We start from the raw sequence: 25,261 nt of genomic DNA on the forward strand, positions 1-25,261 counted from the left end.
ATACCTAACCTAACCCCTAACCACCCCCAAATATTAAATATTTGATAAAAAATATTCGGTACTTGGGCACTATATGGGTCTTTACAAGGAAAACAATCACGAAAAACCCATTTTTGACGGGTTAACCGCTATAGAGTAATACAATGATATCCTGGTTTTCATTGCGTATACGATATTTAAAATGTTGTTTTTGGGGGTTTAGGGGGGGGGGGGAGGTACCTAGGGTAGGTTACGTATTTAATATATACTATGCTAGGCAGAAGTAGGCCGTTCTGGCTAAGTGGACGCGCGCTGGGCTGAGAATCCGTGAATTCGGGTTCGATCCCTGGTGTGGTCAGTTTCTTAGTTTGGGACGCGGGTCAGTGGTGTGACCCTGTAAGCTTAGCCAGAGTCGACCCAGCTCTAAATGGCTACCTAGAGAAATCTGGGGAAGGTATAACAGGAAGGGTTTGCGAAAGCATAGGTTGGCTGGCCCCCAGCCCCCCATTGCACTTCCTGGCTGAAGGGCCACGAAACGGAGATCAGCACCGCCGGTTTGGACCTTAAGGGTCTAGTGCCGCATCCTTTACCTTTTTTTTCCTTTAACCCCCAACCCCCTAATGGGCAAATATATAGCCCAAATTCGTTTCTAAACTATTTTATATTCATTTTATTTCATTAGTACATACCAAACTTGACTTTTTAGAAAGGCCCATATAATGCCCAAGTACCAAATATACCTACATCGTAATCTTCTCATTCAAACTAAGCAAATCATAACCACTTCCAGAATCCAGAGAGGAAAACCGGTTTTTGTCAGATCTTAGACAGCATAATTATTCACTGTGTTCCATTTAACAGACAAGCATCAAATATTTTTCAGGGTATGGATGGACACGGGTCCTCATCCCTGGGTATGCGCTCGCCCATATCTGTCCCAATCGCTTCATAGTTCACTACTAATCGTATTTATTATTCCCAACTGTTACTACTTATTTTTTAATAGTCTAATGTTACAATGACTGCAACATCAATCAAATTGTAACAATAATCAAAAACACTGCAATTGGAAATAAAAAGAATTATTAAATTATTGTTATTACCACCTTCAATATCATTTTCAGAAACAAAGCTATTATTGGTTAAGGTGTTTGCGCGGCTTCGCGCGCTCCGGGATTTTAAAGAAAAATTATTTAGTTGTTTCTGAACCACACAGCTGTGAACATAGAGACTGTGTGAATTGAGTATATTATATTCTGGATTGTAAACTAAAATTGATGGAATAATAAAACTGCTGTTTTAGGATATACAATTGCAAAAAGGTATTTATAGATACCGTTAATTGGATATTGAGTAGGCTAGGCTTTGTCAATAAAATTCCCTGGACAAGGTTGAAGAATATAGGCTAGTTCAAATGATTGATTCAAAGCTTTTGATGGCACTCCACACCTGGGAGAGATCATGGATTTATTTGGAAATGGGCGGCAGATTCGAAAAAATGTAAGAAATTGGTGAAGATAATAAAATTGAGAGGTATAGCTGTAGAAGAAGGCTTTTTGCTACCTTGGAAAATAGGCTAGGCTGTTTGAACTAAGGTAAAAGAAACTTTCGGTAAATTTTTACCGAATCATATTATTGACTTACGACTAAAGTGAATATACTACTCGATGCCTTTTGGTCAATATCTACCAAATCATATTATTGAGTTAGGAATAAAGTGAATGCACCATTCGATGCCTTTTTTTTATGCTGATTACGAATATAATAAGCATTTCTATCGGAAATGATTTTCAGCCCCCCCCCCCTATATCTGCCCATTAAGGGTTAGGTTAGGTTAGGTATAGCCGATATAGGGGGGGGGGGGGCTAAAATTAATTTCCGATAGAAATGCTTATTATATTCGTAATCAGCATAAAAAAAGGCATCGAATGGTGCATTCACTTTAGTCCTAGCCTAACTCAATAATATGATTTGGTAGATATTGACCTGCCTTTTTTTATGCTCTTTACGAATATAATAATCATTTCTATCGGAAAAGAATTTTAGCCCCCCCCCCATATATACCAATTCAGGGTATATATTTGCACATTAGGGGGGTGGGTGAAAAGTTTAATCTTACCTCTCATTTACATCAGAAATAAAATTTACGGTAAATTTTTAACAAATCATATTATTGAGTTTCAAATAAAGTGAATATACCATTCGATGCCTTTTTTTATGCTGATTACGAATATAACAATCATTTACTATCGGAAATGAATTTTAGTCCCCCCCCCAATATGCTGATTCAGGGTATATATTTCTACATTAGGAGAGGGGGGCAAATTTTATTTCTGATCTAAATGGGAGGTAAGTTTAAACTTTACCCCCCCCCCCCGAATGTTGAAATATATACCCTGAATTGGCATATATGGGGGGGGGGCTAAAATTCATTTCCGATAGAAATGGTTACTATATTCGTAATCAGCCTAAGAAAAGGCATCAAATGGTGTATTCAATTTATTCCTAACTCAATAATATGATTTGGTAAAAATTTACCCCCATCCCCTGATGTGCAAATATATACCCTGAATTGGTATAAATAGGGGTGGGGGTAAAATTCATTTCCGACAAAAATCATTATTATATTTGGAAAGAGCATGGAAAAAAGGCATGGAGTGGTATGTTTACTTTAATCGTAAGTCAATAATATGTTTTGGTAAAAATTTATCAAACTTTCTGCGGTACTCAGGGCTGTGGAGTCGATTATAAGTTATAACCAATTCCAACTCCATTCAGCAAAAAATTACTAAAACATCGACTCCACAGCCCTTTAGGGTGGTGATAGCATGCATTTTGAGGGAGATCGCGCTCCGTTTTAAGGGGCGTCGTTGCGGGGGGGGGGCCAAGGGAGGCAGTTGCCCCCCAGTAACTCGGAGAAAATAACAATTATTTAGTCCGTATCTCTTGACTATCCAGATATGGACCCCTCTTGTCCCCCAATAAAAATGCTGGAGCTACTCCCCTGAGGGTATTCAGAGGTAATCTGAACCATTTCTAAACACTATTTATCTTAATTTAAATTTTCAATTCAATAAGATGCAGAACAAAGGTAAAAAAAGCTTCACAGATCCTTGTTCTTTAAAGAAGGTTTTCTCAACGTTCACTACGTCTGTATCCCTTTAAGTCTTATTCTGCAATTTTGTACCCCAAAGATAGAATAGGCCAAAGTTTTTTTTTTTTTGCTGAAATACTGCATTCCTCTTAAGGAAGTTGTGTTGAAATCCTTTGTAAATCAGTTTGAAAGCCCTGCTCTAAAGTGTTTTTTTTTCACATATTTTGGGAAAAAATCAACCCTAAATTATTAATGTAAAATACTAGGCCTACATTAGCCTAAAAATCGTCCTGATAGGAATGCCATGTTAAACTAGGCCTATTTTAGACAACATCACTTCAGTACACGAAAATTTGGGCTAAATGTATTTTTCTAAATTTAGGGGATAGGGGGCAAAATCGTCATTTTTTCAACTTTGTAATGAAAACATCAAAAGGAGGCATTTTCAATGAAAAATACCCTCCCTCCCCCGCAAAAATCGATATCTGGGGGGGGGGTACTTGACCCCCAATTGATGCCACTGGTCAGTATTCCCAAAGTTGGGCCATATTTCTACCTTAAAGTTTTATATTTAATCATTTCCTTACATTTCCAAAAAAAGTAAACGGCTACGCCGTTTTCTACTGCAGTACATTTGGCGGATAATTAAGTTTTATACTAGCCTTTGTAATTTCTGAAATCATGGCGCTTTTTTTTTGTTATACTCTACTTTTTTAAAATAATAAAGTCCAGATTTTTTTTACATTGTTATTAAATATACTAGTTGAGATGATGCGCGTGTACTTTTTTTTTTGGGGGGGGGGAGGGGGCAAGAGACAAGTTCAAAATGATTCCACTTAGGCTGTGGTTAAAATTTGAGAAGAACCTGGAACTCCCAGGTAGACAGGGTGGTCGCAGACGTGTTTTTTTTTTTGAAGGGAGCAAGTTCAATCAGTTCATTGGAAATTGGGAAAATCGTAAAAGGGGACGGATCCACCCCTTCCTCCCTCCACCGTGTACTTGCCTGGCTGAAGCCACGTGATTCTGTGTCTTTAAATTCTCAACGATATTTTCTCCTGATTTATAAACAATGGGTCACTGAGTTTTGTCTTTCTCCAAGGTTGGCTTTTGAATCCTATTGTTTATTTGCTTTAGCCTTGAATTCCATCCAAGTTTGGCATCCTTAAAATACCGACATTTATTAGGGAGTATTATGATAAACAAATATATTTTGATTCTAAATACACAGGATTTATTTTCAGATTTTGGATTATGGCTTTTGAATTTTTCTCATTAAAATTTTTTTTTTTTGGTTCAGTGATCTCAGCAAGAAAGTCCTTAATTTAAAGGGCATTTGAATTTTGTCCAATTTCGGTACCTTAGAATGCCGGTAGCAACGAAAAGTGTCAAATATAAAATATATAACGGAAAGCTAAAAATATATTCATTTTAAATATACAGGATATGCCAAGGCCGTATCCAGGTGGGGGGGGGGGGTACCCGGTTTGAACCCCCCCCCCCCGAAATTTTTGACCGAGTCGAAAATAAGTCGAGAATTAGTAAAACCTAGGTAAAAATTAGTAAAACCCCCCCGAAAAAGTAAAAAATTAGTAAACCCCCCCCCCCGAAAAAAATCCTGGATCCGCCCTTTGGATATGCCTTCAGGTGAAAGATAACAACCTCCAACATCGAGAAAGTAGCCTATAAGCAAAATGAAATTAGCCTATAGGCTACCTATAAGCCTATTAGCCTATATTTGTGATCTATATTATGATCGTATGGTGCAGGACATATTTTTTTATGGGAAGGGGACGGAGACTTTGGAGGGAGTCTCGGAACCATGTGCCCTCATGAAAATCCTAATTTTTCTTGAGTCTCTGTGAACTTATCATTCATATTATCAAATGAAATTATTTTTTCATTATTGCTCCACCACCTACCCACCCAAAAATATCCGGCGTACGCGTCTGTTAAGAGAAGGTAGATATGGACGTTAATGACTTGATATTGAAATATTGAGGCCACGTATTTTTGAGAAGAGAGGATAAGATTGAGAGGCGATATTGAAAAGCAAAATATATTAAGTAAATTGCTATTTCTAATCCTCCATAGAAAGTTGGAAACAGGGGCGGATCCAGGATTTTTTTAGGGGGGGGGGCAAAATAGGTTGATCCGATAAACTTGCGTTAGGAGCAAGTTTAATTAACGCAAACTTGCGTTAATTGAAACTACGTTCGGGGGGCGAGCCCCCCTGGATCCGCCACTGGTTGGAAAAGGATCTTATGTTTATTATAGCTACTATGGTTAGTGGTTTTTATTTCTTTTTTATGTGTTTGGTGATACTCTCTTGTGTTATAAGTGGCAAAGCTCTTTGCTGTTACCAATGCCGAGGAATGTGCCTTTGTGTCCCCCCCCCCAAAAAAAAATCTCCAGCTTTTCTCTAATCTGTTTTTATGTGAAATTAACGTTAAGAGTTAAGATAGGTTTTCACTGCTGAATAGACAGTTGAAAATCAAGGATGGGGAGGGGGGCTGCTCTCAAAAGATTTAAAAAGCATGTTATAGTGTACAACCCGGAAACATAATTACAGGAGAGGGCCAGTGCAATCCTCGCTTCCAATACTTAGAGCTTTTCCTGCAACTTATTGCCAGGGATGTATCCGGGGGGCTGTCTTAGGACCCGCCTCCAGGAACAAGACTATGCAAACAAGACTAAAGAAAATGCATCGAAAATGTGTTTATGTACATTTTTGTTATTTTTTACGAGCCAGGCAAAATTTCCCAGGGAGTTCACACCCAGTAACCCCCCCCCCCCTTTGGGTACGGCCTTGTACTCCTTATCCATTAGTTTGCCTTTGTTCAGTGTTACTGAATAACAGTAAAAAATGAAGGGGAGGAGAGAATGAAGAAATAAGTCTCCGGGGCCCATTCTTTTGCCTCAGCGGCCCTGGCTGTATCAAAAGGTCTAGTTATAATATAAATTATGTTTATTTTCAGTTATTTGTCAGATATATAAATTTTGAATCGCACTGAAGTTCATTTAAATCCCGAAATGCGTTTTATGTAATTCTGTGTATTAGATACGTTTTATGAAGTTTTATGAATTAGATCTGTTGTGGGCTCCCAAAGAACGGAAGATGGCTACAATATTTGAAAATGGGGAAAAATACTTGATACTGGAATGCCTTAAGGTTTTGTCCAAGGAAACAAATGGCTGTTAGCCCCCCCCCCCCCCCTAGAATAAATTAAATGAATACAGGATTCTATGAAAACGGTTTGAAGTGATTGCCAACAAGCAAAATATAGACTGGTTTAAAAAATCATTGTGGAAACCTGGTCTTTGGTGCCGTTGATTTAGCTTATTAAAGAAATTTGCTGTATCATATGTTTTTTCAGTTTTATAAATAAAAATTTTCTAGTTATTCAAAATATCATTTAACTTCGAATTATGTTTTGTAAATTAGAAGGCGTTTTTCCCAGTTATTTTTCTTCTTTAGGGAAATGTTCCATATCGGGGATTTGACGCAAAGCTGGGATCCCATTTATAGACTTTTTTCTTTTAAAAATTAATTTAGCCAAAGTTAATTAGCTAGGAAATTGTTAAAAGGGAATTTTATGCAGGTTCTAGACGGTTAAAACAAAAATCAAAGAAGTTATAGTCAGAGTCTGATTAAAAAGTGGCCTGCGTTCAGGAACTACTTTACGAAGCTTTTTGTCTAAAGGATCCTTCTAAATTTGATTTTAGTGATATACCAGGGCATATTCAGGATTTTTTATTTGGGGGGGGGATACTAAAAATGACTTGAAAAAGTGCGTTAAAAATTTGTTTATATGTTCTTGTTACGCTTTTGCGAGTTGGACAAACATTACGGGAAGTGGGGTCTAAACCGGTACCCCCCCTGGATACAGCCTTGCTGATATAACAATCTGAACAGTAAAATACGACCTTTTTGGCTATTTTTTTTTCTTTTTTTTCGGAGCTCCTCTCATCCGAAAAGTATGGACCGTTTAGAATCGGTATAGACCGTATTATCGAATCGGTATAGACGGTATTATCGAATCGGTATAGTTTAGAATCGGTATAGACCGTATAGAAGTATAGACCGTATTAGAATCGTTTAAAAAAGTTCTATTTCTAATATGGATGTGGAGGGCCCGCTACCACAGAAAAATGTGTATTTTTAATATGGGTTTGGAGGGCTCAGTCCCCTTGGAAACTACGGGAAAATTTTTATTTCAGTTACGGGTCTGGAGGCCTCTTTCCCCTTGAAGAATACGAGGAAATGTAAAAACGCTGGAAGTCTGGCTCCTTGGATATAGGAAATGTGCCAGATAACCCATTGCAAAAAGCAAAACAAAAAAACGATTCTCCTTATGCACGAAAAATGTCTCTAGCGCAATTCCTGGATGGATAAAATGGTATAGCATGAAAAATAATTTTTGTCAGTCTTGGACACAGTTTATAGAATTAGAATTACAGTTTATAGAATTAGATAATTCTATAAACTCTGGTCTTGGATGAAATTTATTGTTCAGGGGAAAGGGGGGGGGGGGGGGCTAAGGCTCTGTTTTTTTTTGTTTTAGTTTGTCTTTATTTTTTCGAAGAGTTATTTGAGGGAGCTAGATTTTATTTGTTTATTTTAGTTTTTGGGTTATATTTCGCTGAACAAGACCATTAACCATTTAGCTGAATTAATCACTTAATATTTTAGTTTAATCGTTGTGTTCAGAAAATTCCACCTTCCACAAAGCTTCTTGTTTTCCGTATAGGAGAAAACGGACTGGCCCGTCGATTGAACTTGGGCGATGGGATGTCCGCCAAAGTTTACAAAAAAAAACATGTACCGCCTCTTGAATCACCATAGCCCAGGCAACGTACCCATTATTTTTTTGGGAGAGGGCTGCCCCTAAGGGTCAACCTTGCAAATAATGAACTGTTGATCGTAGTAACCGAAAATTTAAAAACACATTTAAAAAAACTGTCAAGTGAGGAAGGATCGCCATTTGAAGCTGATTCAGAAACGGTAACTAGTATTTCGATTGATTTTTATGATAAAAGTTTTTTGCGTTTCAGACTATTTTGAAAAATAGTCCGAAACTATGGGCGTATCCAGTATTTCTGTTCGGGGGGGGGGAATAAAAAAGAAAACTGTACAAAGCGTATTAAAAATTATTTTATATGCATTTTACTTACTTTCTTACGAGTCAGACCCCATTTTTTTTTTGGAGGTTCTAACCTAGTAACACCCCCTGGATATGGCCTTATCTGAAACTCCACAAGGTGTTGTCGGATCGAAATGAAAACTGCACTATTTGAATCACCATAACAGTAAACCTCATTTAGGAGATTTACAGTCCCTGTTGCTCCATCTAAGGCAACAGGGAAAATCACTTTCACATTGGTTGCATTATTGTCTCTCTTTTTTCTAGTCATAACTATAGTGGGGCGCTGAAACATCGTGGAGAGATGTTTAAGGCTAATTTGAAAGCAAGTTGCTATCTATGTGCGTTTGCAAGTAACAAAACACAGTATCAGAATTAAAATACAATTTTAACATGAAATGTCTAGTAATCCAAGGAAATTTACTAGGTCGGGCCGTGTTTGCCCCATGGCCTCTTCTCTGGGTACACCCCTGCCACAACCGTTTTAACGGATCCCTCTTCATTGCCGAAAAAACCGTGGTTACGTACCTAATATATGTTAGTCTACCCCCCCCCCCTCCATTGCCAGAAATACTGTCATTCTTAGTTCTGTACGAGTGGAACGTGGTAGTTTTTGGTCATACTATGTTCTTGCCTGGAGTAACACGTAATGTACTTAGTGTACCAAGTCGGGGCCATTGTACTGCTACTTACCTGACCAATGGAAGTCTCTCCCCTCCAATGCCAGACAAACTGACATACGTTATTCTGCTCGTTTCTGGAACACCGGTAAATATAGTGGCACTGGTGCATTATACCTAACACAGCGCTCTAGACTGTGCAAGGAATGCAGACATGGAGACCCGTTAAACGGGTATTTGCTATCTAAATTGATCGCAAAGTGTGGTTTCTCATTTAATTTACTATATTTAAACTGTTGTTTCTGGGGTTTAGGGGGGGGATATGTACCTAGGTTAGGTTACGTATTTAATACATGCTATGATTTACCCCCCCCCCTCCCCCCAAATGTTCAAATATATAGCTCAAATTTGTATCTAAACTTATATATTCATCCTATTTTATTTCAATAGCATTAAACAAACTTGACTTCTTTCGTGTTTTAGGTATAATGCACCAGTACCAATATAGTTTGTGGTCATACCATCTTCTTGCCTGGAGTAACAGGTTACGTACCAAGTCAAAACCGTCGTACCAAATTACATACCTGACTTATTGAAGTCTCTCCCCCTTCCAATGCTGAAAAATTCACCTATGTAATTCTGCTCGTTTCTGGAACGTGGGTAATATAGTTTTTGGTCATACTCCAGATCAAACTCAGATCTTCTCGCCTGGAGGGACAATTGGACTTATCAGATAAACATACCAGCCAGGAGAAATAATGGTTTTAATCAACGTTTTTGATAAATGTTTATCATTCATCAGGTTCACATCTCTTGACTTCCCAATCTGGTCTTGGATGAATATTAAAAACGACCCATGTATAATTTACAAGCTTCATCAATACTGCTGCTGCAGCTATTCATAGTTACTACGGGTTTCACTATACTGATTGAATATAAACTCGGATGTGTCAGTTGAAATCTTAAATTAATTGAATTTCAAATAGATTATTATATGCACACCTTGGTTGATGAATGTTTGACTATCTTAAGGTGCCTAGTGGGGACTTATACCATATAAACGGCATAAAATCTATTTTGCCGGGCCCACACGTGCGTCAGCAATTACGGTTTTAATGATTTAAAAGCCCTTATAAGAAATATAATGCCAAACTGGCTTACCATGACAAAGGCAAAGAAAGAAAACTTGAAAAACGGCGGATTAGTGACTAGTAGACAAGGCTGTAGATTTTTGTTAAGAGAGGGGGGATAAAAAAATCTCGAAAAGCGCATTAAAGAATTACTATATTTCTATATTTGTTAATTTTTTAGGAGTCTTACAAAAATGTGGGGGGGGGGTTAAACTTAGTGCCCCCTAGGATACGGATTTGCCAGTTGGAAGAACAAGTTGAAGAATCAAACTATTATTTTGCCACTACACAACAAGGCGCCCCCAACACTGAAAATGAAAACGAATTTAAATGATAACGGTTTTGGAAAAGGGAAGAATCAAAAGAGGAATGATCAAACCAATATATACAACAAAAGTACCACGGAACGTGGTTCTTCAGTGTGAAGTGAATGTGTTGTTGAGAGCAGTTGCTCATTGATTGTATATATTCTACCTCCGGATTTTACCAGGAGTAGTTATTTTGTGTCGTTCGATTGTTTCTTTTTATTCTCTTTTGATTTTAGGTTATTTTTTTTGAGAATTGTTATGGGTTTTTTCCTTTTCAATGCCGAGGACGCACTGTTGTGTACTGGTAAAATATGCGGTTGACTTTTCTTATTTTTTTCTTCTGGCCATAACACGCTAATTCATCCAGCAGGCTGGCTGAAAATCTTAAAATCCGGATATTTCGGGGGAAAAAGGGCTCAGATGCCTAAACACTGGTGAATAGACAGGTATGTCTCACCTTTTTGGCGATAGAACAAATCGAAAATGGCACATGCGGGCTATGACTGTAACTGCCCAGTTATTTTGTATTGTTAGATGCAGCACTTCGTTAATGTTATACCTTCCAATTACATTTTCTTTTTTATGCTTTTATCATGGCAATCTACAATCAGCTCTAATCATTGACTAGTTTTTTTTTTTTTTTTTTTTTTTTTTTTTTTTTAGGCTAAGTGCAAGCGTATGCCCAATACGTAAATAAATTCTGGGGAAAAAAGTGTTTCCTTAAAGGAAAATGAGTGGGCCAAATTGTATTGAAATTTAATTTTTTCAATTAAAATACCAAAAAATGTATTTTTCTAGGAAAACACCCGAAAATAGATATTTGTTGAAGGTACTTATTTAGTAACCGATAAACACACGATAATTGAATTGCGAGAACAGATAGGCATTACCCGGTACTTATATCAGATACTGTATAAAAAAGGGTTTCTCACTCCGGGAACTATATTTAAACAATGTTTTTTTGGGGTTTAGGGGGAATAAAAGGCACCTAGGTTGGGTTAGGGTGCTTTGCCCCGTCTAATGTGCAAATACATATCCCAATTATGTTCATAAACTATTGAATTTTAGGGTACTTTCCCATTATATGGGCCTTTCTAAAAAGTCAAGTTTGGTTAATGCTAATGAATAAAATAAAATAGGATGAATATATAATAGTTATAAACAAATTTGGGCTATATGTTTGCACATTAGGGGGTGGGGGCAAAGCAATGCATATATTAAATACTTAACCTAACCTAGGTACCCTCCCCCCCCCTAAACCCCAAAAAACAACAGTTTAAATATCGTATACGCAATGAAAACCACGCCATGCATTCCATTACTCTATAGCCTAACCTTACCTAACCTAGGTACCTTTCCCCCCCCCAAAACCCCCCAAAAAAGTTTAAATATCGTACACGCAATGAAAACCACGCTATGCATTCCATTACTCTATACCGGTGTCTTGGATTAACCTGTAAAAAACGGGTTTTTCGTGACTGGTTTCCTTGTAAAGGCCCATATAATGGGAAAGTACCTATTTTCGTCCTATTTTGTTTTATTTCATTAGCATTAACTAAACTTCCCTTCTCGCGTGTTTATCGGCTACTAAATAAATACCTTGTTGAAATCTAGGGGGACCGGCTGCTGCTCCTGTAAGAAAACAAAATACAAATTGAGTCAGTTTTCTCGAAATCGCTATTTTTGGTACGACTAGATTGTCTCTAAGCGGTGAGTTGTCAAGAGCTCTTGGATATGGATCACTTATGTGGTTGCCGACCCCAGCAATGGTTCTCTAATCGTAATTTACTTCAGGATTCAAGATAGGGCTGCAAGCTGACCACCCGTTGCAGTAACCATGAAATTTGACAGTAGCATTGAAATTCATCTGGATTTGTTCTTTATTTCACGGGTTTCTTTCTTGAAATTAGATATCTCGACACCTGGGTAGAGCCACCCTGGTCGTATCTGCAGGGAAATCGAGACCTTTGGCTACTGAGATTCTTTTTCATGGCTTGTTGAGTTATTATTCTTTTCTTTCAAAAGGACACAAAATGTAGCAGTGATATAATTCTGTTTGTCCTAGTTGCCACTAAGACCATCTTATGACCGTATTAAATAAAAAAACAAGTTTTTTTTAACTGAAAGTAAGGAGCGACATTGAAACTTAAAACGAACAGAAATGATTCCGTATATGAAATGGGCTGTCCCCTCCTCAACGCCTCGCTCTCTACGCTAAAGTTTTTTATTGTTTTAAAAAATAAAGCTGTGAGACAGAGTCAAACTTTAGCGTAAAGAGCGAGGCGTTGAGGAGGGGACAGCGCTTTTCATATACGGAATAATTTCTGTTCGTTTTAAGTTTTAATGTCGCTCCTTACTTTCAGTTTAAAAAGCTTGTTTTTTTTATTTAATTTCTGATCGTTTTTTAGTTAATGCAGCTTTTATTTGCATAAAAATTTTACTTTTCTTTTGCTAAATGGATGTCTTTACAAATTAACTTACGTAACTAACTTCTATATTCGTATATTTTTCTTCGGGCAAAAAATACAAAGTTGCAGATTTTTGTAGTTATGATATTGAAACATATGTGATAGGGTTTCTTGGTACGCTGAATTCTGACTTTGTGATTTTCATCGACATGTTTTCACTTGTAGGGGATGCTCTCACCCGCTTTAGAAAATAGATTAAAAGTTTAAATACATGTGGCATGTTACGAATAATAATAAAGTTAATAAAATTTATATATGTTTGATCAACATTATAAACAAATTCTTTTGATACATTTATTGACATCAAAATTCCGTTTTTAAAAGTTTCGATTCCTATTGAGCCGTATTGCTTGTTTTTTTATTGTTTTTTTTATTACTTATATGTTATAACGTATATGTAGGGGTTTTCCCCATAGTCAATACCACCCACTATACGTTAAAAGTTAAAAAAAATTTGATTCAAAAGCACCTGAATCACAAGGCCGTTTAATTAGAATATATAGCTCTTTTGAAAGCACTAAAAAAAACTGTAGCGTAAAGAGCGAGGTATTGACTTGGGGAGAACCCCCTCACATACGTTATAATTTCTGTTCGTTTTAAGTTCTAATATTCCTTCTTACATTTCAGTTGAAAAAACTTGTTTTTCTTATTTAATTTCTGATCGTCTAATGATCGATTTAATTTCTAATGCTTGGAAATCCGGCACCCCCTTCATAGAAATGTCTCTTACCCCAAAGAAACATCCTCCACGGACATCTTCTCCAGAGTAACCCCCTCCTCTAGCCCCCCCCCCCCAGAAAAAATCCTTCCTGAAAATGGTTGTATACTTCCCAATAACCAATAAATTTAAAACCAAATTTGCATATTAATTTTACTTTTTTTTGTGGCTAAATGGCTTTCTCAAAATTTTGTTCTGACTTAACTTACGAATTAACTTACTTAACGAACTTCTATATTCTTATATTTGTATTACGTATATTAGGGAGTTCGCTCCCTAGTTAATAACCTCGCTCTTAAAGTTGAAATTTTGTTCCGATTCTTTAAGAGTGACCTTAATCACAAAGGCCGTTAATTAGAATAAATAGTTCTGGTGAAAGTACAAAAAAAAAACTTTAGCGTAAAGAGCGAGGTAATGACTGGGGGGTGAACCCAATCATATATGTAATAATTTCTGTTAGTTTTAAGTTTTTATGTTGCTCCTTACTTTCAGTTGAAAAAATTGTTTTTTTTTATTTAATTTCTGATCGTTTTTTTAAATAATGCTGTGAAATCCGGCGCCCCTTCAGAGAAATTTCCCTTCCCCCATGAAACAATTCCTCCATGGAAAGATCCTTCCACGTAACACCCGACCCCCCCCCCCCCAAATACCAGAAAAATTCCACCCTGAAGACTTCTGTATACTTCCCAATAACCAAGACTATATGTAAACATTGGGCAAAGTTCACAACTTGCAGGCCTTCCCCCGGGGACTGTGAGGGATTAAGTTATCCTCAAAGACATGGTTATTGTATTTTTTCGACCATGCTGAACAAAATGGCTATCTCAAAATTTTGATCGGGTGATTTTGGGAAAATACAGTCCGTTGATTTTGAATTGAAAATCAAGTATTTTGCGGTAGGCATCAAGACATGGCTAACTGTAGGAAAATTGTCCGACTAATTGAGAGGCAAAAAGGTTTAAATGGCACGGGTAAATGGTGGGAATAAGTATGACTCCCTTATTGGAGAAGTACTTGTGTGTTAGTTTTTGGAAAGGCACGCCTGCCTAGAGTCTCAAGCAGGATGACCGAGAATTTAAAATTGGCACAGGACTATAATATCGCCTGGAATGAGTGTGGAAAGGGGCCTAGTTGCCCTCCATTTTTTGGTCTCTTAAAAAGGACACTAGAACTTATAATTTCCGTTCGAATGAGACCTCCCGAGATATTTTATGACCATATATTTGAAATCAGTATAAAAATCTTTTTCTTTTGATATATCTATTGGTACAAAAATTCTGTTTATTAGAGTTCCGGTTACTATTGAGCCGGATCGCTCTTTACTTACAGTTCGTTACCACAAACAGTTTGATTATGAAGGAATTGTTGGTTAAACAATTTTCTTATTCAAAATGTTTCGTTTTTCTTTTTACCTGGGATTTTAAATCGTTTTGATTTATCGTATGCAAAACTTGCTTAAATCCAGAATTGTGATTGCTACCAGGTCATGATTTTTTAAATAAAAAATTTTACTTTGTTTTGAACGTTTTTAAACGGAGATCATTACAGCCAAGCTAGCACTGTATCATTGTCTAATTGTGTTGTTTAGCGTTGCAAACACAAACTACCGTTTAAATATTGTTCTTTTGCTTACTTGCAGTTTCTTTACGTTTTCAGTTTTCTTATATTTAGAATTTTTTTCAACTTTCTTAAAAAGTTGAAACACTTTACTTTTTAGAACAGTTTTATATGAGATCATCATTAATAGAAGCAATCAGCATATGGCATTTTTTTTAGTCTTGTCTTGAAAAGGTTTTATAAATCTTGATATTATTAGCTATTCACTCTTTTATTCTTGAACAATATCTTGCTATTCTTAGTTGGCGACAGAGCATTTTTATTCGGGGAGGGTTGTTTTTTTCGGGGGGGGGGAGGGTACAAAAAATTTAAACAACGCATCAAAAAATTGTTTTTTGACTTTCACTGTTTTTATGAGTTGGATGAACATTTGGGGGGGGGGGCTCAAACCCCCTTACCCCTCCCGCCGGATACGCCCTTGGTTGGCGATCCTGTAATCGTTCTCTCGTTTCATTTTTGGGTGTCTTTGTGTTCCTTGGGTGCCCTTTCAAAGTTCCCATTAAGCGCTTGCTTACTGTGTGCGACAAATATTAACACGATCCCCCTGAGTTCCCTGTCAGCTCCGTATCCTTGACTTAATGTTTCTAGCGTGCAGGAAGCAACGTTTTGTTAAAAGCTTTGGTGCATAGGCCTACTTATGAATGGAGGTCGTTACTTGGACTCCCCTTTATATTTTTCAAGAACGTCCTTTCTGTTATTTGCGAATCCCCCTCCCCTGTCCTCAGCTGTCATTCTTCAATTCTTGGAGAAGATTTTTATATTCGTAGATGCCGATCATGTAATCATTCTCTGCTCTCATCTTTAGGTGTCGTTGTCAAATCCTTTGGTACATACTAGTGAACGGTGAGGGGTGGGGGTAATAAAAGCTCTCTTTGGGTTGGTCCAGAGAGTTCTTTCTGTTGGGATCTCTATAAACTGCAAACATTACAGAGAAAGTTGTGACGCTTCACTGCGCAATATATGATTGGAAAGTTGATTGCTAAATTATTTTTTTCATTCTATACATTTCTTGAACTGTCAAAAAGCTTAAATTCTTTCTATTTCAATCTGGATGAAAAAGAAGCTTTCACGGGTAGAATCAATTTAGCCAGTTGTAGTTGGTTGGGACAATTCATCAAATCGGAAGTGAGCCAGAGCTAAAGATCCAATCTTATAATTTTCTTGTCCCAATCGTATTATCTTTCTGATCAGTTTACCATGTAATTTGTCAAAACAGACTATTTGAATTCGTGTTTCGTTTGAAGAATTCCAGGTCGGACAGCTTTTGGCTTTAGGGTTTATTTGACAACAATGGAATTTCTTCCTTTAGCCACAATGCACTGCCACCTGAAGGACTACTGAGACAATCATATATTTTTTTGTTTGCAGTTATAGGAAAGTCTTAAAGAACTAAATAGCTACGAAGAACATACTGCCTTTCAATCATGAACAACAAATGGTACTACCCCATTACGCGGGCCTCTCGGGTTAATCACTATATTAGGGGGGAGGTACCTAGGTTAGGTTAGGTTACGTATTTAATGCATGCAATGCTTTACCCCTCCCCCCCCCTAATGTGTAAATATATAGCCCAAAATTGTTTCTAAACTATTATATATTCATCCTATTTTATTTCATTAGCATTAACCAAACTTGACTTTTTAGAGAGGCCCGCATAATGGGATAGTACCTAACAAATAAAAAGTAGAACAATAGGGATTTTTTTACAACCATAGGCTCAAACCTTTTGTTTATTTGTCAGTAATTAACTTCACGTTTTTAGAGATTCGCCATCAGCAGCTGAAATGTGCGTTACATGGAAATGTGGGATTACATTACGCAATACAGTCGTTCTATATTGCGCTTTATTGCATGTACCTCCTTTGTGGTATGTAGAAATTGTGGACGTGAATGTGTGTACTCTTGTCCTAAAGTTGTGGACTTTCTTCAAAAATAGGCCACCTGCTTAAAAATCTCAACTACCATTCTTAACCAAAAAGGCTGATTAGGTGTCATTAACACAGAAAATTCATCATTGAAGAATAATATCAGTTAACCAATTTTCTCAGAATTTTCCGATTTGACTAAAATCGCCAGAGGCTATATTGCCGGTGCTGCGATTTTCCTAGATTCTTCTTTTAATTAAAATATTGAAATTATTAAGCTTAAAAATTATTAAGTATATTGAAATTTAATTATTTTAATTTTATTTCATTTTATTTAAAATTTTTATTTTAAGTATGTTAAAATTCAATTATTAAGTATATTAAAATTATTTATCAAGTGCAATAAATTAAGTATATTAAATTTATTAAGTTTAAAAACAATTAAAATTATTAAGTTTTAGGCCGCTGTAACATTTTGTCAGTATTGCCACGTTGAACTCTGAAAATAAGCAAGATGAACTAGTTAGTTGAATTTGACGACGCTTTTTGTCTGTAAAAATTCAACTATAAACAATATGTTGATTCCCAGAGACATCTAAACCTTCCTAAGCTGTTTCATGTCATATGTCTTTAGCCTTTTTGCTGATTTTCACTCACTTTTTTTCTTCTTTTGTAACGTGGTACCTACTACTACGTAAAAATGCATTACTGCATACGGACGCCTTTTTCAATCAAAGTTGAATTTTCGATGAACGATTTTGTTGTGTGCCTTTCCACCAGGACCGAATCCAGGATTTTTTTTTTCTGGGGGGAGGGGGGGGGGTACACCAAAAAACTTTAAAAAACGTATCAGAATTTGTTTATATACATTTTTGGTTACTTGTCTAGAATCCAGAAAACACGCGAGAATTGTAATGCGAAGATCAGATAGGCATTACCAGGAAATTTATATGAGACGCTGTATAAACAAAGGATTTCTCCCTCCGGGAGCTATATTTAAACTTTATTTTTTGGGGGATTTAGGGGGACTAAAAGATACCTAGGTTGGGTTAGGTTAGGTTATGTTACGTATTTAATATATGCTATGCTTTATCCCCCACCTCCCTAATGTACAAATATATAGCCCAAATTTGTTTCTAAACTATTATATATTCATCCTATGTCATTAGCAATTAAACAAACTTGAAATCTTCGTGGTGCCCGCATAATGCATCAGTACCCAAATTTGTTTCTGAAGTATTATATTTTCATCCTGTTTTATTTTTTCTTTTCATTAGAATTAACGAAAATTCACTTCTGGCGTGCTTTCTGGATTCTAGACAAGTACCCATTTTTGTTACGAGCCGGAAAAACATTTGGAGGGGCGTTCAAACCCCCTAACCACCACCCCTCTTCATAAGGCCTTGATTTCCACTTAACGAATTTAAACGATATAATACCCAAGTCACTTGATCGTCAATTGAGAGTTCGATGCATTAGCCACTGAAATTTATAAGCTTGTTTGTTTATCCATCAATTTGACAATTATAACTATTAATCCGTTTCTTTTATGTCATAGCTTGATGTTCTTTGGATATGGAATGGGTAAGAACCACCTGTTATGTGATTGACAGAATATGTAATTCAGGATAGCGTCAGCCAGTGCACTGATTAAGATTCTTGATAAATACAATGCAAATCATGTAAACAGTATCTGACTTGCCTTTCTTCTGCTGTTATCAATGGGACTTTTCAAAACATCTTAGACTTTGAAGATGACATTTTTGCGTCATAAGTGAAATTTCTTTGACGTTAAATATTAGTTGTGAGAACAGAAACTGTTGGACAGACATTCGTACGAAGGACAGTCTTCGTACATACGTACGAAGAGGAGGGGCGGGGATTTTGTTTTTCGATTTTTCTTTATGAAGGTAATTAGTATGGCCAATGAACATCTTTTTGTTCAGCCTCAGTTGGTGATCTCGAAAGACACGAAGGGTTGCCAACTTTCCGCTACCTGGTTTTCGTCTTGGTGCGACACGTGTGTCCACACAGTTCCGCCACACGTGGCACAGTTTTTCCAGGCTGGGCATAGTTTTCGTCACGCACCATCTGATGCACGTGATTCCTGATGTTGGAATCTCTTTCTGGAGGGGGGGGGGTTGAATTGGGGTTTTGTTGTCTGAGACTTAACCTTGAATTCAATTTCATGATTGATGGTATTCTTGATTTAAATGAGGCAATCATCCCTCCGCATCAAACCTAGTTTGTGAGGTACTGGTCTATTAACCGTACTCTTTATATCTCAAACTCGAGACGCGTTGAAAAACCCGTTTTTACGGGATGATACAAGACACCGCTGTAGAGAAATACAATGTATAGTGTGGTTTTAATTGCGTATACGATATTTAAAGTGGTTTTTTTTTTTTGGGGGGGGGGAAGGTACCTAGGTTAGGTTATGTATTTAATATATGCTATGCTTTGCCCCCACCACCCTAATATGCAAATATATAGCCCAAATGTGTTTCTAAACTATTATATATTCATCCTATTTTATTTTATTAGCATTAACCAAACTAGCACCATATAAAAGAGTCCGGTTAATAGAACAGTACCGTTTGTGATAATAAGCAGTCTTAATTACTACGAATTATTCAACAGATTTGAACTTGGCTGGTGAATTAAAAATTGTATTTCTTGTACTTCTCATCATAAAATATGTCATTAAAAAAGGTAACAAAATTAGTATTGGAGAGTGAATAGATTTTACTTGGCTTATAATTTGGCATAAATTACATACCATCCGGATATAACTTTCATAAGAGCTATTTTTTCTAATTTACGGCCTTTGTGATTAATCGGTCATTTTCAAAGAATTGGAACAAAATTCGAGCTTTAGCATAAAGAGCGAGGCATTGACTAGGGGGCGAGCCCCCTAATATTTGTATTAAAAATATATGAATATAGAAGTCCGTTACGTAAGTTAATTCTTAAGTTACACATATTTATAAAAACGTTTGTAAATAACTAATAAAAACGTTTGTAAATAAAATTAAACATCTATCGAGAAAGCCATTTAACCAAATAAAATTAAAATTAATATGCAAATTTTGTTTTAATTATTCATTTACGGTGAGCCAAAATCAAAACCTGCAGTAATTCTAAAACGTTCAAAGATTAAATTTAAAAAAAAAACAAATTTGTTTTTACTGAAAGTAAGGAGCAACATTAGAACTAAAAACGAGCAGAAATTATTCCGTATATGTAAGGGGCTGTCCCCTCTTCAACGCCTCGCTCTTTACGCTAAAGTTAGACTCTTTCTAACAAATTTTTTTTTTAAACAATAAAGAACTTTAGCGTAAAGAGCGAGGCGTTGAGGAGGGGACAGTCCCTTTTATATACGGAATAATTTCTGTTCGTTTTTAGTTTTAATCTTGCTCCTTACTTTAAGTTAGAAAAACTTGTTTTTTTTAATTTAATCTGCGTAAAGAGATAGACCTACGCACAATTTCAATCTTTGGCGAAGTGAAGTTACAAATTTCTTAGTGAGGAACAGACCATTTAGGGGTGGGGGCAAACATACTGCTTTTTGTAAAAAGTTAACTTTATAGGCAATTTGCAGGTTTCTTTTTTTTTTTTGGGGGGGGATGCATCTTCTGGGTAGTAGATACTCCCCTTGGCTGTGTTCATGCACGCTGGGCCATAAGAGCGGGAAATTACGCTTGGAAGGTAATTTAGTTTATAGTCGCCCTCCCCCCTAAGGAAACGTCTCATGGTACTACACCAAGCCATTGCCTGTGTACACTAATATACACAATTTTTTCCTAGTTCATAATTCTGGTGTCTAATTGATTTAATATCAAGTAACCGTAGCTAAGAATTAGCTAAGAAACCTGACAAGGAGTAACAAAAATCAATAGACTTTCATCAAAGCCTAGAAGATTCGTTATGTTTCATTGTTCTTACCGTTGTATATTTCCTTTTTTTTTGTTTATAGCCTAGTAAAAAAAGGAAGAAAACGAACTTTAGTGACTTAGCATGACTCCCTTGGGATTGAAGGTACCGAAAGCAAATATAGTGTAGCAGCTTTTGACTATACTTGTAAAAGTAGCATCAGTCTTCATCTCAGCTGTGTTGACCAACGCGTAAGGTCCTTTTAGCACCAAGGACAGTGAAAATGAATATGATTTTTAGAATTGGTTACGCGAAAACTTACAAAACCACATATCTTGAAAAACAAAGAAAAATCAGGACTTAAATTATTAATGGGTAATATCTCCATATGCTTTATGCAGTTACACAATTTTGGGTAAATATTTACCAAATCATATTATTGAGTTACGACTAAAGTAAATATACAACTCAATGTTTTTTTTATGCTCTTTACGAATATAATAATCATTTTTGTCGAATTTTAGCCCCCACCACTATATATACCAATTCAGGGTATATATTTGCACATTAGGGGGGTGGGGGTAACGTTTAAACTTACCTCTCATTTACAGCAGAAATAAAATTATCCCCACCTCCCTAATGTGCAAATATATTCCCTGAATTAGTATATATAGTGGTGGGGGCTAGAATTCATTTTCGACAAAAATGACTATTATATTCGTAAAGAGCATAAAAAAAGGCATTGAGTGGTATATTCACTTTAGTCGTAACTCAATAATATGATTTGGTAAATATGTACCCAATTTTACTAGTAGCAAGCATCAAAATTAATGATAAATATTAATGATTTAACTCGTTTTCAGAACAGACTAATTAGTAGATTTTTTTCTCGAGAATCTTTGTATGTAGGCCTACGTGAAAATGAGGGGTGCAAAATACATTGGTCTTTACATAACAGATATCAAACTGATCTAAGTTATTAATGCATGAGTGAACACAGTTGGTGCGTTTTGGGAAACGAGTGAAATAGATTAAGTTAAGTAAATCCCATTGCGTCCCCCCCCCCCTTCACCTATATTCATAGGTTCTCGAGAGAAATATTTTTTTTTTAGTCCATTTTGAAAAGAGTTCTTTTTTGTATTTACTATTTTCGACATATTACTCTAAAATGTGTCTCAACTAAGATTCGAATCTAAGTTACTACTGCCACAGGCAAGTGTTCTCAGCGCTACACTACCAACTATAATAGTGTTGTTAGTTGTTTTTTTTTTTTGTTTTTTTTGCCTTGTTTTTTTTTTAAGTAGAAAATTCGAGTTAAATAATCGAATTTTCACAGAATGTCATACATATTTTATATTACCATATTAAAATTGGATTAAGCCTCATATGCTTAACTCAAAAATTTCAAACCCTATCAAAAAATAAAAACTTTGCCTTCATGTTCTGGGACTTATTAATCCCTATTCGTATCCTATGTATCTATCTTTGTCTAAACTACTGTCAATTCAACGTCCTATTTCGCTCCTAAGAAGCTAATTATTTCATGTCTTCTAACTTCTCCTTTCTAATTAGACTTTTAGTCAATTAGGCGTAGAAAATTCTCCTCATTAAGAAATTCTTAATCAATTCTTATATCAAGTTTGCGGCACTAAGAATATTTAATATCTTCGTTACAAGTTGATAAAGCTCAAAGATGCAAAATTTAATTCCAAAATGTTCAGAGTAATCCAATGATAGATAATTATTGATTCTTGGCTGAATAGAAAATAGAGGTATTTAAAATAATCGGAAATAATTAATACGTTTTCTCCTTTTAACGCCTCTTAAGGAGCCTTCACATTTTTTCCGAATCTATCGAAAATCCCGAAAGAATGTATGAAAGGTTTTTGGGCTTCTAGTCTACATATCTACAAAAAATTGTCCCCGGCTTTTTATTTTTTAAAATGTTCAATCCCGACTCGGTAAATTCTTTGGTAAAAATCGGGGTGCTTCTGTATTATCCCGAGCACACTCAAGACCTGAAGCTAGGTTAATCATAATGAAATATAACAAAATATGATGAACTATAATACTTCAGTAACAAAATTATGGAAACTACAACTAAGGATCATGGAAAGCAGGCCGCCTAGAACGCATTGAATTAAATACCTAGCCTAACCACCTCTATATTTTAGATACTAAATTAAAATATACCTGCATCGTAGTTTATTTCACGAAAGAATAAGCTAACCGAATGTGAGAGAAAACCGGTTTTACTCAGAACAAACAAAGCAAACTTCTTAAGTGTGTTCGGGATAATACACAAGTACCAAAACCGGTTTACAATTTAGCGGCTCTTGTGTAATTTTGGATATTTTCCAAGAACGAAAAAATATCAATGCCAGTAGCAGGACCGTATCCAGAATTTCTGATCGGAAGGGTGTTTACTAAAATACCTTTTTTTCCGAAAAACCAACAAAGAGAAAAATCTCAGTGAAAAAACAAAATAACAACAAACGAGACTGCGGCCAGTGGAGAGAAAAGAAACGACAAATGTAAAACAACTGCGGATATTTCGCCTGTATCCAAAGAAGGCGTCTTCAACACGAAAGAAACACAAGAGGAACAAGATAAAAAGAAACAAGCTAAAACTAAAAAAACAATAAAACCACCACCAAAAAAATAAAAAAAAACTGGAAAAGAAACTCCAGTTTTTTTTTTTATTTTTCCTCAGTTACTCTGGTGTTCTCACTGAAGTAACTTTATAACAGCATATTTTCCCTACGTGGATCAGTTTGCGTGAATTATAGATATATTTTTTTGGGGGTGGTTTTTGGGGGTGGTTGGGGGTGGTTACATTTGTCGTTTCTTTTCTCTCCACTGGCCGCAGTCTCGTTTTTTTTTCACTGAGATTTTTCTCTTTGTTGGTTTTTTGTCATGGCTGGCCAGTTCGGCTTAAGATCCTACCTTTTTTCCAGGAGGGGGGGGGGCGGATATCAAAGTAATTTTTGAAGGGGGAGTTTTCTTTTTACTCGCATTGCACGACCCGTTTACGATTCGTAGAAATGTTTGTTGGGGGGACGAGGTTACAAACCTGGATACACCCCTGGCCGAGCGTTCTGACTCAACATACTTTGAGAGTTCCGGTTTTGACCCCCATCTCCAACTCTGCTTATTGAAAAGCTCGGCTATCACTCTTGATTGCTGAAACAGTTCGACTCTGAACTGTTCGATTCTTAGGAAAAAGGAATCAACAACATAATTTCCGATGAAAATTATCTGTTTACCGTTCTAATCTTTTTTCTCAATTCCAGAGATATATTTTTCAAAAAGGACATTAGACGAAAGAATTGCTTTGTATTTTTTCTCTTTTTGAAAAACTTTAATTTTACTTGCCCAGATAGTCCTTTCGTGATAAATTACATGTGTCCATTTCCACAATTTAATTCTTTCTTTTTAAATATTCAGGTGTTTTCACATTTAATATTCAAAGAAAAAAGATGTAATTTCTAAATAGATTCTATGCTACGGCTCTACGAGTGTTTCTCTCTAAAATGTTGCGGATGATAAATTGCTTATCTAACTTCTAATTTAATATAGTGCACTCTTGTTATTTCTTTTTGTTATAACCATGTAATATACGTTTTTTCCGCCTTTGGTTACTCTGCAAAATATTTGTCGGCTATAGTTGGTCAAATAATATAAATTATTGAATTATATTGAGAGATCAAAGGAGAATCGTTCCGTTTTTTTCTACTTTATTATTTTCTGAAATTGGTTTCCATCAAACCAGTGAAATCGTTTATAGGTACTTTCGCATTAGGTGGGCCTTTCTAAAAAGTCAAGTTTGGTTAATGCTAATGAAATAAAATAAAATAGGATGAATATAGGCTATAATAGTTTATAAACAAATTTGAGCTATATATTTGCACATTAGGGGGAGTGGGGGGGGGGAAAAGCATAGCATATATTAAATACATAACCCAACCCAGGTACCTTCCCCTCCTAAACCCCAAAAAAACACAGTTTAATATCGTATACCCAATGAAAACCATGCTGTCATTGCCTACTCTATAGCGGTTAACCCGAAAGGCCCACCTAATGAGAAAGTACCCATTTATATATTTGACTTCTATTTTAATCGTCTTTGTGAACCTCCCGGTAATCGTTTTAGCTACTGTCATCTTGAATAAGATACGGGAGAGGGCACACTGACGTTACAAGGTGTAAATGGGTCCGTCTCTAACCTTGGCCGTGACCCTGTCACCATGAGTCTAACCATACATCATTCCCTCTTGGTTTCAGAGAAAGTGTACATTAAGTTTTCTAAGAAATAAAAAGTTTAATAACCACTTTTTTCATTCTATCAGAGTGGCCCAGATGTATAAGTGAAAATTTTATTTAGTTTAAAACAAATGTCATAAATATCTCAGTTTATAGTAGTAAAATATAAATATTTAGTCAGGTTC

The 25,261-nt window shown here is 36.1% G+C and overlaps 1 protein-coding gene across 1 annotated transcript in view; it reads left to right on the forward strand.

Annotated features, from left to right (window-relative positions):
- The first annotated feature begins 1,198 nt into the window (after positions 1 to 1,198).
- Positions 1,199 to 25,261, forward strand: part of LOC148950046 (irregular chiasm C-roughest protein-like) — a 236,950-nt gene continuing 212,887 nt past the window's right edge. Inside the window, exon 1 of the mRNA XM_089092086.1 lies at positions 1,199 to 1,301. The gene's annotated coding sequence lies outside the window, so the exon portion shown is untranslated. The remainder of the gene's footprint in view (positions 1,302 to 25,261) is intronic.

The sequence above is a fragment of the Artemia sp. Qi Xiang Cuo genome, chromosome 7 (assembly GCF_049724085.1).
Source record: "Artemia sp. Qi Xiang Cuo chromosome 7, ASM4972408v1, whole genome shotgun sequence".
Classification (NCBI taxonomy): Eukaryota; Metazoa; Arthropoda; class Branchiopoda; order Anostraca; family Artemiidae; genus Artemia; species Artemia sp. Qi Xiang Cuo.